The sequence below is a fragment of the Macaca nemestrina genome, chromosome 3 (genome assembly GCF_043159975.1).
Source record: "Macaca nemestrina isolate mMacNem1 chromosome 3, mMacNem.hap1, whole genome shotgun sequence".
NCBI classification, from domain to species: Eukaryota; Metazoa; Chordata; class Mammalia; order Primates; family Cercopithecidae; genus Macaca; species Macaca nemestrina.
The window spans coordinates 94,609,194-94,624,916 of NC_092127.1; the positions used below are offsets into that span (position 1 = coordinate 94,609,194).

The following is a 15,723-nucleotide window of genomic DNA, read 5'->3' on the forward strand; positions in this document are numbered from 1 at the left end:
ATTTTGAAACTAATTTTGAGGGGCTACTTTTTGTGATAAATAAGCCATTTTTAAACACCTCCTCTCTCCTCACTCACCCTCCCACACAACTCAACTTTTTAAAAGGGCTAAGTTAACCATTCTGTTACAACAATATACTATACTTTAGAAGGAAATAAAAGTGATTTCCTCTCTAATTTAGATACTTTCAGAGTTCTAACACCCTCAACACAAGTCAATAAATTCACCAAGGAATAAAAAAGAATTAATAATTTTTAATCTTAACATTTTGGCTTTCACTTCCCTGTCTAGTACATTTTTTCTTTCTTTCTTTTATTTCATTTTAGTGACAGGGTCTTGGTCTGTCACCCAGGCTTGAGTGCAGTGGCACGGTCATGGCTCACTGCAGCCTTGACCTCCTGGGCTCAAGTGATCCTCCCGCCTCAGCTTCCTGAGTAGCTGGGACTATAGGCGCACACTACCATGCTCAGCTTCTACAAAAAAATTTTTAATTTTTTTTAGAAGCAGGGTCTCACTATGTTGCTCAGGCTGGTCTCAAACTCAAGCAGTTCTCTTGCCTCGGCCTTCTAAAGTGCAAGGAACTACAGGAACAAGCCACTATGCCCAGCCCATCTACTAAATTTAGACAATGATCCACACCACAATTACCAGGTTAATATAATTACAGTAACTAATTTTAAAAGGCAAAGTCCAAAACTCATTATTAGATACTCATTATTCAACAGTCATTTCATTCTCCCAAAACTAAAGTAAATAAAGCGAAAATGATGACAGCTCTTTGCAGACTTGCACATAAAAAGCAAATAACAGAGATGCACGAACCAATATTGAACTCAGAGACGTTTATTAGTTAATCTCAAAAGGCCTTAAATGTCACTAAAACTGGGCTGGGTGCAGTGGCTCACACCTGTAATCCCAGCACTTTGGGGCTGAAGCAGAAGGATCACTTGAGCCCCAGAAGTTCAAAGCTACAGTGAGCTATAATCGCACCACTGCACTCCAGCCTGAGTGACAGAACAAGATCTTGTCTCCTTAAAAAAATAAAAAATAACCCAAATCACAACATGACATGCTAGACTTTTTAATTTAAAAAAAAAAAAAAAAAGGGAGGTAAAATATCTTAGGATAGCCACTTCACAGATTATTAAAAATAGAAGTACCCTATTAAGGAAGTAGAAAATGTAACACTTTAAATAAAATTTAGAATATTACTATAGATTGGTACCAAATTTAAAGAAATCCAGCACAGACAAGGCATTACGGAGAAAAGACCAAGATATCTCAAAGCATAAGTAAGCTTTAAAAACTGGAATAATGGGCTGGGCACAGTGGCTCATGCCTGTGCCCAAGGTAGGCAGATCACGAGAGGCCAAGGTGGGCGGATCACGAGGTTAGGAGATTGGAGATCGAGACCATCCTGGCTAACACGGTGAAACCCCATCTCTATTAAAAATAGAGTGCACTGCACTCCAGCCTGGGCGACAGAGACAGACTCTGCCTCAACAACAACAACAACAACAACAACAACAACTAGAATAATGGCCAGGCACAGGGACTCATGTCTATAATCCCAGTGCTTTTGGAGGCGATCACAAGGTCAGGAGATCAAGACCAGCCTGGCCAACATGGTGATACCCCATCTCTATTAAAAATACAAAAATTAGCTGGGCATGGTGGCATATGCCTTTAATCCCAGCTACTCGGGAGGCTGAGGCAGTCAGATTGCTTGAACCAGGGAGGCGGAGGTTGCGGTGAGCTGAGATCCTGCCACTGCACTCCAGCCTACCAACAGAGAAAGACTCCGTATCAAAAAAAAAAAAAAGGAATAAGCTGTCTTTATCAGCATCAAGATAATGCATCAAACCCCACATAAAAATTAATTCCAGATGAATTCCAGAGTTTGAAAATATTGAAAAGTTAGAAAAAGCAAATGACAGGGTATTATTTCAATGGAAATGACTACCTAATCTTTTAAGATATTTTAAAATGTAAAGGAAAAGATTTGAACAAATGAAAACAATAAATTTTTGCATATCCAAAAATACATAAACAACAAAAATGCAGATACCAGCAGAAATATGCACAGCAAATACTACATAATAACAGCTTAATATCATTTAATATCAAGGTTCATAAAAACCAAAACCACATACATTATAATTATTTCCTTCTTACACAAGGGATCTTGAGCCATGAGAGAAGATATAAATAAAAGCACTAAGCCGATCGGTTTTGGGGTTGGGGGAAGGAAACCTTTTTTGTATTGTCTGTGCTGGCAGTTGTCTCCTCACTCGCATGTTTTCCCTGCTTTTTTCTGCCCTCTCTGTATGACAGAGAACTACATTCCTCAGGCTCCCTTCCTCTCTCTGGTTTGTGGATACATCCCACCAATAAGAGGCAACGGCAGAGGTCTGAAGGGTAGAAGGAGGGGGAAAGCCTTGATATTTCTCTCCCTTTTGGTATCTTCCCCAAGGTTTCACCTCCTGTCTATCAGCCCCTGGCTCTGTAGACCCAGTTCCAGACCCATGCCTTCTCTGCAGTTTTCACTCCTGCCAGAAAGACCCAGCATTTGGGCTCTGGGAACACCACTTCTTCCCATCGTCTCTTTGGGTCCCTAAGGGTGGCAGTGGTTACCTGCTGTTGCTCATCTCTAGATTGCCCCACCATATACCCATATATCCTGTTTGATTTCTCTGTTCTACCAAAACCAATTTTACCAATGCCTTGTAATAAAATTTCCTGTTAAAAACATCTAGTGTTTTTGTTTTCCTAACTGGACTCTGACTCATTTAATTTCCAAATCAAGACCTTAATGGTTTGGGAAAAGTCCTTGATTTGGAAAAAGTCTCAAAGATCTCCTTATAAAAATTTCAATAGAAAATACAGGTAACTCAAGTAATGTTTTCCACATCTTATTTTTTAGAAAAAAATAAGAAAATTAAGATATGTAAATTACCATGATCTAGAATTACTTAACGCTAACCATCTTATGTATATTCTCTACGGTCCACATTTATCTAAAAAGGAATCATGGTAAAAGAAGTCATATTTAAAACATTTTTTCAAAGAATCAAAAAAAGACAGCTGCTGATTTAGTGATCTTCTATTAAATAAGCTTTAGCTCTAGGTTCCTCTCAAACCCTTAACTTTTTCCTTCTCTCTCCTTCCCCTAGTGATATTTTCTTCAGGAGCAAAAATAATTGAAAGCTGGTGAAAGGCGGTGGAAAATGTTACACAGAACTTTGAAACTTAGATTTACATCAACTTTTGCCAGTATACTTCTGCCAAGATTAAAAATCAGGATTGAAGCAAAGACATAAAATGATGACAATATGGGTGAGAAGAGATAAATAAGCAGCATGTAAAAAAATCACAAGATATGATAGAATATTTTACCTATGTCCATATTTCACGTATATCTTAAAATGGAATAATCAAAGAATGGTTTCGTTTCTCATCATGGTTTGCCTTAAAACAATCCAATATACAAAGATCTCTGGCCAGGTGCAGTGGCTCATGCCTGTAATCTTAGCACTTTGGGAGGCCAAAACAGGCAGATCGCTGGAGCTCAGCAGTTTGAGACCAGCCTGGGCAACATGGCAAAATGCCAGCCCTACAAAAAATATATAAAAATCAGCTGGGCATGGTGGCATGTGCCTGTAGTCCCAACTACTTGAGAGGCTAAAGTGGGAAGATTACTCGAGCCCTGGAAGGTAGAGGCTGCAGTGAGCCATGATTGTGCCACTGCACTCCAGTCTGGGCAAGAGTGAGACCCTGTCTCAAAAAAAAAAAAAGAAAAAAAGAAAAAAAGAAATCTCAAAGATCTCCTTACAAAAATTCCTAAAAGGGCCATTTTGTCTAACCAATAATAGGAAATAAATTGAGCAAGAAAAAAAAATACTGAAATAGTGATTTTGGTGTGTTTAACAAAATGAAAAACAGGCTGGGCACAGCGGCTCATGCCTATAATCCTAGCACTTTGGAAGGCCGAGGTGGGAGGATTGCTTGAGCCCAGGAGTTTGAGGCCAGCCTGGGCAACACGGTGAGACCCCCATCTTTACAAAAAAAAAAAAAAAAAAAATTATCCAGCCCTGGTGGCACATGCCTGTGGTCCCAGCTACTCATAAGGCGGAGGAGGGAAAATCACTTGAGCTCAGGAGGTTAAGGCTGCAATGAGCTGCGAAAGCGCCAATGCACTCCAGCCTGTGTGACAGAGCAAGATCCTGTCTTAAAAAAACAAAAACAAAAACAAAAACAAAACATCAAGCACACCTACCTTCTTTTGGACAGAACCCAGATTCATTTAAACCAAAAAAATAATTTTAATGAAAAACAGCACTGTCTTAAAAAATCACTGATTCTATATATTTCAGCAAGTGGCCTACCATTTCTGCTTAATAACCTAATTCAAGCATAACTGAGCTATGACCTGTACATTTCTAATAGTAGTTTAAAAAACCATTTTCTGCTGGTCACAATAACTTCCCTTAGCTTATGTGCCTAACTTGGTATCAAAAGTAAAATAAGTAGACATAAAAATTAGCAGTCACAAAATCAAATATTATTTTAAATTATACTACAAAAGAATTGATGCCATAAGTAGAATATAGATTTCCTTGATTAATAACTTTACATTGACTTTTAAGGAGGTTCATGAAAGACTATACTAAAATAAAACTTTATAAATACAGTTGACTCTTGAACAATGTGGGGATTGGATGTGCTGACCCCCAATCCCATGCAGTTGAAAATTCATGTATAACTTTTGACTCCCTAAAAACTTAACCACTAATGACCTACTGCTGACCAGAAGCCTTACTGGTAACACAGTCAATTAACATGTATTTTGTATTACATATACAAACACTTTTTTTTTTTGAGACAGAGTCTTGCTCTGTTGCCCAGGCTGGAGTGCAATGGTATGACCTTGGCTCACTGCAAACTCTGCCTCCCGGGTTCAAGCAATACTCCTGCCTCAGCTTCCTAAGTAGCTGGGATTACAGGCGCCAGCCACCATGCCTGGTTAACTTTTGTATTTTTAGTAGAGACAGGGTTTCACCATGTTGGTCAGTCTGGTCTACTCCTGACCTCATGATCCGCTCGCCTCAGCCTCCCAAAGTTCTGGGATTACAGGCGTGAGCCACTGCGCCCAGCTGATACTATATTCTTAAAGTAAGCTAAAGAAATCATTCTATTTTTAAAAAATCATAAGGAAGAGAAAAAATATTCACTATTCATTAAGTGGAACTGGATCATCAAAAAGGTCTTCATCCTTGTCATCTTTCTTCATGTGAAGTAGGCTAAGGAGGAAAGGAGGGATTGGTCTTACTGTCTCAGGGGTAGCAGAGGCAAAAGAGGTGGAGGAGGTGGAAGGGGAGGCAGGACAGGCAAACACAGCAGGTGTAACTTTTATTGTAAAAAATCCTCATATAAATGGACCCATGTAGTTCAAACCCACGTGGCTCAGGAGTCAGCTGTATATATAAAACCATAAGCCAAAATTTCTTAACTTTTTTGTTTCATTACATTTCTTGTATTACTGACCATTTTAAAAACTATTTTAAAATAAAAGCCACAGTCTTACTCTTTTCCTCCAAGTTTCAACTTTTAAAGAAAACCATGGAGAGAAGTCAAAAAGGCCAATTCCAAAAAAAGGAAGTGTCTCTCCAGATAACACAGGTCACTTTCAATACTTGAAGAACATTTAAACACACAAATCAAGAAAATGTTCTGTAACGTTACAGAAGTGTATCTCCAAGCTGGACTGCATGCCAAAATTTACTAACTCATATTAACTTAAATTGCCCTTTTACTGCCTCTGGGTTGAAAACCTTTAAAACTATTTCCTAAACACCAGGATATAGCAAGGCTGGCTCTACTGAGAGCAGCTATAGTCAAAGGCCACCCAAGATACCCCAACGGCAATATGGCCAGAAAAGAATGGATAACTGCCAACAGTAACTCCACCCAGATCACTAAACCTAATACTTCCTTTCTACCACTCTTCCCTCACCCCATCTCCTTCCAATAGACACAAAAAAAATATCATGCACAAACTTTTGAAGACACAGAAGCTGGGAAGGGGCATGTATAGATGCTTGAAGCAAACACTAAATCTCTATCTTAAAATATTAACAATCACAGAATCCATAACAACATTAACAGCAGTTTATATTTACATTGCATAGTCTGTCAGATAATGTTCCAAGTGCTTCAAAAATAGGAACTCAATATTCACAGGAACTCTATAATATAGGCATACCATTAATAACCATTAACAAATAAGAAATAAGAAAACTGAGACCTTGAGTTTTATAACTTACTCTGGGTTACACAGCAAGAAAGTGTCATCACTGCAATTTGAACCCACAACGGCTGGCTCCAGAATCCAAACTCTCAAGAGTTGGGATATCCTGCCTTTGTATCACTGTATTTGTTGCCTCTCCTCTAAACTATCAACATATAAGCAGGAAAAATTTAGGTATGAAACCAACACTGTAGAACAACATACAACCAAAAAAGGGATGATAAAGGTCGTGATATACTCATGATGGAGGAAGATCCAAGGTGTACTGTTACATAAAGAACGTCAGAAAAGTGTTTTCACAAATATTCACAAAAATGTCCACAGTAGTTTTTTCAGTAGTTGGATTTCAGGTTTGGCAGGGAGTTTTATTGTTTTGTTTTTAGCATTTTTGTTGTCACTGTTTCCTATGCAGTTTCAACTGGAATATATACATGTATAATTTTTTATAATCAAAAAAGTAAATTTACATTTTCTTCCTCTAGTTAGAAATTATTATTTACAAAAAGAGACAGCAAGAGAAAGCAACTAACTCTTAATAAAAATAAAACAATTCTTTAGGCTTTACTGTTAGGTGGCCAGAAAGGTTTGGGTTAACTAAAAACAAAGTCACATTCTTATCCACCCAAGATAAAATATTCAAAGTACGTAATTATAAATAATACACAATCAGAAATAATGGGTGTGCAGAATCAGGTTTCAGGGTGTTCAACAGTTAGTACTAAATTATCAAGTGCATCCATACTTTATTCTCATGAGACATGTAGGCATGAATTATATTTATGACATATTTGTTTTTAGTTTAGAAACGATACAACTTTAAGAGTTACCTAACAGCTGAAACGACCTAACAGCAATCTATACCAAATCTTTACAGTGATTGTGTATGTTTTAAGAGAAGGCATAACACAACTGCCTCATAGTTATTGAACTGGGAGGTGATTTGCCAATTCTGACAAACTTTACACTGTCTTGCAATATAGAGGCTATGTCCTGGTAAATCTGTTCAATTTAGTTAAGAAACCATACTACCATAATTAAACAAATCCCCGAGGTAATTTGTAAAATTCCAGGTAAATATGATACCATTTTTTCTCCTATTTTTTAAACCATCTTAACCATTTTTAGATGTACGCCATTTTAAAATGTGTAGTTAGTAATGTTAAGTATATTCATATTGTTGTGCAAAAGAACTCCAGAACTTTTTATCTTGCAAAACTGAAACTATACTCATTAAACAACTCCCTGTGTCCCCCTGCCCCTTAACCCTGGTAACCACCATTCTACATTTTTCCTACTACTTTTTATTTTTATTTTCATTTAAAGAAAGATTATAACTTGAAGTTGAAAAGAATTAACCCTAATGCAAATACTCATCATCATTTCTAGGGAAGGGCATATTGACCATGAAACTCAAGAGTCCATTGTTTATTTGCAAAAAACCTGAATTATCTAAAAACCCAATGCAAGACCTTAAAAAGCCTGCTAAATCAACTCCCAAATTGTGTTGAAGAAAGTACTTCTTTAAAAAAAAAAAAAAAAAAAGAAAGTACTTCTTTAACAGAATTATTGAAAATTAAGTTTTAAAACTGTTACCAACTCTAGAGAGGCATATCATCTGCATGGCATTCAGAGCATTACCATTAAACTGAATTTAGAAAGTACTTCTCCATTAGAATAAATCCCTCCTTTATACAGCAACCTCCTTTGAGGAGAAAATTTCTTGCATTTCTTGCCCCTCTTTTAGGTAAAAAAAAAAAAGGTCAAGGGAGGGCAGAAGTTTCATTGACCCAAAGGGTAATAAAGTTGATTATAAAACTTTTCAATGGGATAACTTAGATAATTGTCTAACAATAATAAAACTTAAGGAATCAAAGTTGATAAAAAAAATAATTTGGAAAAACTGCCCCTTCCCAAGAAAATACTTAGCTATTTTTACTGAAAATGTCAGTTGGCTTTGGTGGCTCATGCCTGTAATCCCAGCACTCTGAGAGGCCAAAGCAGGAGAATAGCCTGAGTCCAACAGTTCAATACCAGCCTGGTCAAAATACCAAGACCCTATCTCTACAAAAAATTTCAAAAAATTAGCCGCGCCTGGTGGCATGTGCCTGTAATCCCAGCTACCTGGGAGGCTGAGGTGGGAGGATCCCTTGAGTCCAAGAGATGGAGATTACAGTGAGCTGTGGTCATGACTGCCTTGGTGACAGAGCAAGACCCTGTCTCTAAAAAATAAAAATAAGAAATAAAATTTTAATAAAAATAGTCTAATGACTACCACAGAAGTCAAGACAATTGGTCTGTGGCTACCAGTTCACCAGACAAATCAGCTGTCTTCAAAAGGTATAAATGGGCCAGGCATGGTGGCTCACACCTGCAATCCCAGCACTTTGGGAGGCCAAGGTGGGCAGATCACCTGAGGTCAGGAGTTTGAGACTAGCCTGGCCAACATGGTGAAACCCCATCTCTACTAAAAATACAAAAATTAGTCAGGCGTGGTGGCGCATGCCTGTAATCCCAGCCGCTCGGGAGGCTGAGGCAGGAAAATCACTTGAACCCAGGAGGCAGAGGTAGCAGCGAGCCGTGATCACACCACTGCACTCCACCTTGGGCGACAGAGCAAGATTCTGTCTCAAACAAAAAGAAAAACAACAATAAAAAAAGTGTAAATGAAATGTTTTAATGATCATCCATTGAATGACACCAAAGTTTCCCAAGAAAGGCTTCTGAAAGAAAAATTTAAAAAGCAATTTCAAATGTTATTTGACAAATCCCTAAACAGACTAAAACATTCGGCATGCTAATATGCTTAGAATAATCTGCCTGTTACTTTGGTGATTACCCAAAAGATAGTAAAATTTCTCAGCCTCCATTTTCAAGCTGAAATCTTGGTGTAAAGACAAAAATAATTTTATTTCACCTTAATTTTTAAAGTATTATTGTTAGGATGATGGCAATTAAGATAAATTAGTCACCACTCCATAAAAATTATCACTGAACTATGTATTTAATGTGACTCCACTTCTCATTCATAATCACTCTTCCTACATATCAAACAGTACCAAGAATGGAAGTATCACCACTGACTACCTTTTAAAACTTCAAATACTATTAATAATTAACATCAGTCCTTAATAAAATAACATTGCAATCAGCAGACACTTCAAACTTGAGAGAAAATATTTACCGCTTACCAAAAACAAACAAAACACTCACTATGTTGACAAGACCTTATTTTAATCCAAGGAAAAAGTGCTTCTGTCCCATCCACTAACCATAGCGCAGGATTTTAACACAACTAATTTTGAGAAGTAACTACCTTCAGCTCTCTAAAATCATCTGGGCTGGGTGTGGGCTCATGCCTGTAATCCCAGCACTCTGGGAGGCTGAGGCGGGCGGATCACGAGGTCAGGAGTTCGAGACCAGCTTGACCAACATTATGAAACCCCGTCTCTACTAAAAATACAAAAATTAGCCTGGCGTGGTGGCGCACACCTGTAATCTCAGCTACTCGGGAGGCTGAGGGAGGAGAATTGCTTGAAACCGGGAGGCGGAACTTGCAGTGAGCCAAGACTGCGCCATTGCACTACAGCCTGGGTGACAGAGTGAGACTCCGTCTCAAAAAATAAAATCATCTCTTGCCATTCTCACCCTCATTCTGTCTACTCCAGCCATTGGAGCCTTGTTGTTCCTTGAACAAGCCAAGCAAATGCTCACCTCAAGGTCTTTACCCTTTGCCCTGAATACTATTCCTAGACTTTATCCAGATCTCTGCTCAAATGTCACCTTATCTGTGAGACCTTATTTGCTCACCTTCTGCAAATTATGTAACCTCCATGCAACTGTCACTCTTTCCCTATACCTCTTTGTTTTGCTCCATACCATTTTATCACCATTTGTTTATTTTCTTTTCTTCACCTCCCTAAAACATAGATTTGAGAGGATACAGACTTTGTTTTATTCACTGCTGTATCTTTAGTTCCTAGGACAATGTCCTGCATATAATAAATGTTCAAAAAATATTTGCGGAATGAGTAAATAAATCAATGAGCGAGCAATAATAATTTACATTTGTATGACTGAAGCTCAGAGTTGCTAAATTTTATAATTTATTTCATAAAATTCACAGAGGTTGTAACTAGTGTGACAACATACAAATCTCCCAACTTTATCTATAAAGGCTGCATTTAGGGAGGCACTCATCCTAGTCCAGCTGGCCACCACCAGGGATACAAGATGGCAAGATAAGGAGCATGGTGACCTCTACCCAGAGGCAGCTGATATTGCAAAAACACCTAGAATGCAATAGTACAAATGGCAGATACATTGCTTAGTTCATCTAGTCTACACTCATTCCACTTACATATTCTCTCTTGTGAATTCATCCTTCACTACAGAAGAAAACTGTTCCCTACAACAACTGCCTAACACCAGCAATATTGTATATAATGCTACCTTAAAAGAATCTAAAAAAACAAACAAAAAAAAACAAACAAAAAAAACACTACACTGAATGGCAATCACTGTGGAAAGAATGTCTAATTGGAGGTACTACTGGTGCCAACTCTCCTTCAAATCTCTTTGAGAGTTTATGCCAGACCATGACAGATGGAAGAAGGAAATGGACCACTCATTCAACAAATATTTACTATGTACTGACTATAAAGAAGAGACTTCCTAATTAATTCAATTGAAAGTACAGGGTGTGTGTGTGTGTGTGTGTGTGTGTGTGTGTTTAAAAAATTGGTTCTAGAAAATCCTACATAAAAACATTCAAAAAAGAAGAGCAGAATTTATTTTTGAAGATGGTATTATCTAAGAAGCGAGGCATCTAGAAATATTATTTCAGTAATAGTTTCAAAACTGTTTCAACTACATATTACTAGTAAATACTTATAAGGTCTTTATAAGTATAAGCACTTATAAGGACTTTATAAGTAAATACTTTTAAGGTAACTTACATTGTTATTAGGTAACCTTAACTGAATACTTACCATGTACCAGGCACTTCTAAAAACCTTACAAGTGTTAATTTATTTAATTTTCTCAACAATCCTATGGTGCAAATATTTTTACCCTTATTTGACAGGTAAAGAACTTGGGGCACTGTTCAATAATTTGATCAGTGGTATTACAGCTGGTAAATTACAGAGGCACAATGCACACACACAGGCATTCTGTTCCAGGGCTGGCACTTGTAATAACTACAATCAACAGCATGTAGAATATAGTTCACTAAAAATGTAATCCTAAAGTGGTATGTTGAAAGAAACTATAAATCCTAAAAGACTGCTATAAAAAAAGCAATACAAAATACAATACTAATATATGAGCTTTGATAATATAATGTTTATAGATATTTGACCATTCATCACTATATAATCATGGTTAACTGAAGTTTTTTTTTTTTTTTTTAAGGCTAGAAAGTTAAGCACTATTAGATTACTCTCTAAATCTGATAAAATCTTTTACAAAACTATCGCTCAAGTAGACTTTATGGTGTATTATGTTATGTTTAATGTAACATGTAATTTATAAGTTGGTTTTAAAGTAGTATTTTGCAACTATACTCCAAAACTCACAGAAAAACTTGCTACCCTGAATTTATAAAAAGCTGATCTTGAATATTGATATGGCTTGGCTGTGTTCTCACCCAAATCTTGAATTGTAGCTCCCGTAATTCCCACATGTCACGGGAGGGACCCAGTGGGAGGTAACCAAATGATGGGGGCGGTTCTTTGCCATGCTGTTCTCATGACAGTGAATAAGTCTCATGAAATCTGATGGGGTTATACAGGGGAGTTCCCCTGCACATGATCTCTTCTCTTGACTGCTGCCATGTTAAGATGTGACTTTGCTCCTCCTTCATTTCCACCATGATTGTGAGGCCTCCCCAGCCATGTGGAACTGTGAGTCAATTAAACCTCTTTCCTTTATAAATTACCCACTCTCTCGTACATTATTAGCAGTGTGAGAACAGACCAATACAAATATGAAGTATGAAGTTATATAATTTACTACTTCATAATGTAGACATTATTATCTACTACTGAGGACCAAGAACTATATGATATTGATGACATTTTTGTCAATTACAATATGTTTCAGGCTGAAAATCTGAATTTACTGAAACTAGACATTAACTCTAAGCAAGTGATCTCTCTGAAAGTTCAGAAATGAAAAACGTATTAAAACTTATACACACCCTCCACTAGAAATAATAAAACAGATACAAAATGTAACTCTTGGCATTGGCTATATTAACCAACCAATTGGCTAAAATATTTTTTTTAAAAATAGGTATATTGTAAAACTTTTTTCAGCTCAACAGATCTGACCTAGAATAAATACCCTAACACTCACTTTGTCTTTGAGGCAAATTCTAATAAATGTGTTACCAGCATAATTTGTAAACAACTCCTGAATGTGTATGCAACATTTCTTTATTAAAGTAGAAAAGGTCATAACATCACAAGGAAATGAAAACAGAAGCCATCTGGGAGACAAGCTGCATCTTACAATAAAAATAACACAATTTAGGCCAGGCGCAGTGGCTCATGCATATAATCCCAGCACTTTGGGAGGCCAAGGCAGGTGGATCACAAGGTCAGGAGATCAAAACCATCCTGGCTAACACGGGGAAACCCTGTCCCTACTAAAAATACAAAAAAATCAGCCGGGCGCGGTGGCATGTGCCTGTAGTACCAGCTACTCGGGAGGCTGAGGCAGGACAATTGCTTGAACCCGAGAGGTGGAGGTTGCAGTGAGCCGAGATCACGCCACTGCACTCTAGCCTGGGTGACAGAGTGAGACGCTGTCTCATAAAAAAAAAAAAAAAAAAAAAAAAGGAAAAAAATTAAAAGAACACAAAATAGGAAAAATGTAATCAGTGTGCAACTAATCAACAAATAATCATGTATGTATTAGAACTATAACAATTTTCAAGACAAACATATATTAAAATGAGTGTTTCACTTCCAAATAGTCACCTCAGAAGGCTATACAATTATTCCTTTGCTCAAAAAAAAATTTTTTAATTCTTGACCTGGAATTTCTATCAAAAGCAATTTATGAAACATGCCCCTTGGAGATATGGTAAGATCACAATAATAGCAACCCACTCTCTCTAGCCCAGCTCAAATCCAGAGGAATCAAAATCTATCTAAAATCCCCAGGAGTTGTCCTACCATGGCCTCCAGTGTTATCCTCCTCATTACCAGGAACCTCTTTATCTCTCATCCTGGCACCGGACATACTTCCTATTCTCACTCCACTTTCCTCCTTGCTCACGGCATTGCTGCCACACTAGCTTCCTTTCTATTTCTTGAACACACTCAGCTCTTTCCTGTCTCAAGGCCCCTGCACTTGCTAATCTCTATGCCTGCAATGTGTTTTCCCAGCTCTTTGCATGATTAGTTCTCATTCTTAGGTCAATGCTGCCTCGTCAGAGGGCCTGTCTTGACTGACCAATCTAAAATGAAACTCTTACCCCTAAACACCCATCCCTTTCCTCCAGTTATTCTCTGGCACATCACCTTATTAAATTACATTGCTCGTGTGTTTTCTTTTTTACTTGTGAGTTACCACTCCCCCTTACTAGACTATAAGGTACATAACTTTGTTTTGTTTATCGCTGTATTTTCAGTGTATACAACAATACAGAGCACATAGCTGACACTCAATAAAGACACAGAATAAATGATTCTGTCTGCCACTACTACTTCTGTGTCTGCCCTATGGGTTCTATAAATCCTAGTCTAGAAGTTCCCAGCAATCTCGACATAGGCTGTGTGGTCAACGCTCATCTTTTCCTTTCCTAGATCTGATGACATTTATGTCCTCTCCTATGCCCAGTCTCCTTCCTACATTTCATATCATGTTCCATGTGGCCTTTGTCAGAAAATAGAAAAGCATACTCTATATCCAAGGCCCAGAACATGGTAAGAGATCAATAAATACATGTTGACTAACACCCCTTCTTAAGGCTCTGACATGGGTCATTCAGAAAACCATACCAACAGGACATAACCTGCCATACTGAGAATTTACCCACTTCTCCTAAAAGATAGTAAGCAGTAACAGTAAAATCTGCAAGGACTAAGTTTGACTATACTTCAATTATCTTTTTCCTAAATTTATTCTCATGAGCCTTTGATTTCTCATCCAAACACACACCACACACACATACATACCTAAAAACAAAACAAACAAAAACACCTGCTTCTCTTAGGCTCTCCTAATCTCCATATTATATCCAGACAAGCCTCAATATGCACATGTACAGAGCATAAACTAGGTTTAGTTTTCTTTCTCTTTTTATGTCTTCTCTTAAACAAAAGACATAGAAATAGTAAAAATTTCAAGCAGTACAAAAGTGCACAGATGCCAGGTACCATAGTTCATTCCTGTAATCCCAGAGGATTACTTGAGCCCAGGTGTTTGAGACCAGCCTGGGCAACAAAGCGAGAGCTCATCTCTACAAAAAAAATGTAAAACATTAGCTGGGCACAGTGGCGCGCATTTGTAGCTCCAGCTACTTGGGAGGCTAAGGCAGAAGGATCACTGGAGACCAAGAGTTCAAGGCTGCATGGAGCTCTGATTGTGCCACTGCACTCCAACCTGAGTGGCAGAGCAAGACCCTATCACCAAAAAAAAAAAGTGCACAGAGGGAAAAAAGTGAAAGTTCCATCAAGCCCATTGTTCAGAACAGCTTCTAAATCCCACTTACCGAATCATACAAAAATCAGTTTCCTTACTTTATAACTAAAACTTTGCATTGGTCTTAACATATCTGAGTTATTAGGTTCAGTTCTGGGAGCTGACTTAAAGAGACAATTAAAACCTAAACTACTTTTAAAGGTAAATGCTAAGGGATGTGAAGATAGGGAACCTGTCATGAGAGAAACATCTGAAGAAATGGCTTCTTAAAAGAATATCCACAAGACTCAAAGGGAAATATAACTCATTCACCTATTTGAAAGGCTGTAATATGCAAACATATATGTTTGTTGTGCAGGGCACTAAAGAACAGAAGCAGAACTGTTGGGTCAGAAAGACAAAAAACAAATCCTGGCTGACACATGGGAAGACTACCTTGGGAAGTGAGGGTCTATCACATAATGTAACCTCTAGGGTATTTCCTAGAAACTTAAAATCCTGATTAGGATTGAAAGCAAGGAAAACCAAAACATTTCATTAAAACGTTTCATCAGGCCAGGCGCGGTGGCTCACGTCTATAAACCCAGCACTTTGGGAGGCTGACGTGGGTGGATCACAAGGTCAGGAGTTCAAGACCAGCGTGGCCAAGATGATGAAACTCTGTCTCTACTAAAAATACAAAAATTAGCCAGGCGTGGTGGCGGGTGCCTGTAATCCCAGCTACTCGGGAGGCTGAGGCAGAGAACTGCTTGAACCCGGGAAGC

At 37.9% G+C, this 15,723-nt stretch overlaps 1 protein-coding gene across 17 annotated transcripts in view; it reads right to left on the reverse strand.

Annotated features, from left to right (window-relative positions):
- Nucleotides 1–15,723, reverse strand: part of LOC105479611 (PDZ and LIM domain 5) — a 217,707-nt gene that overhangs the window by 178,367 nt on the left and 23,617 nt on the right. The window lies entirely within an intron of this gene.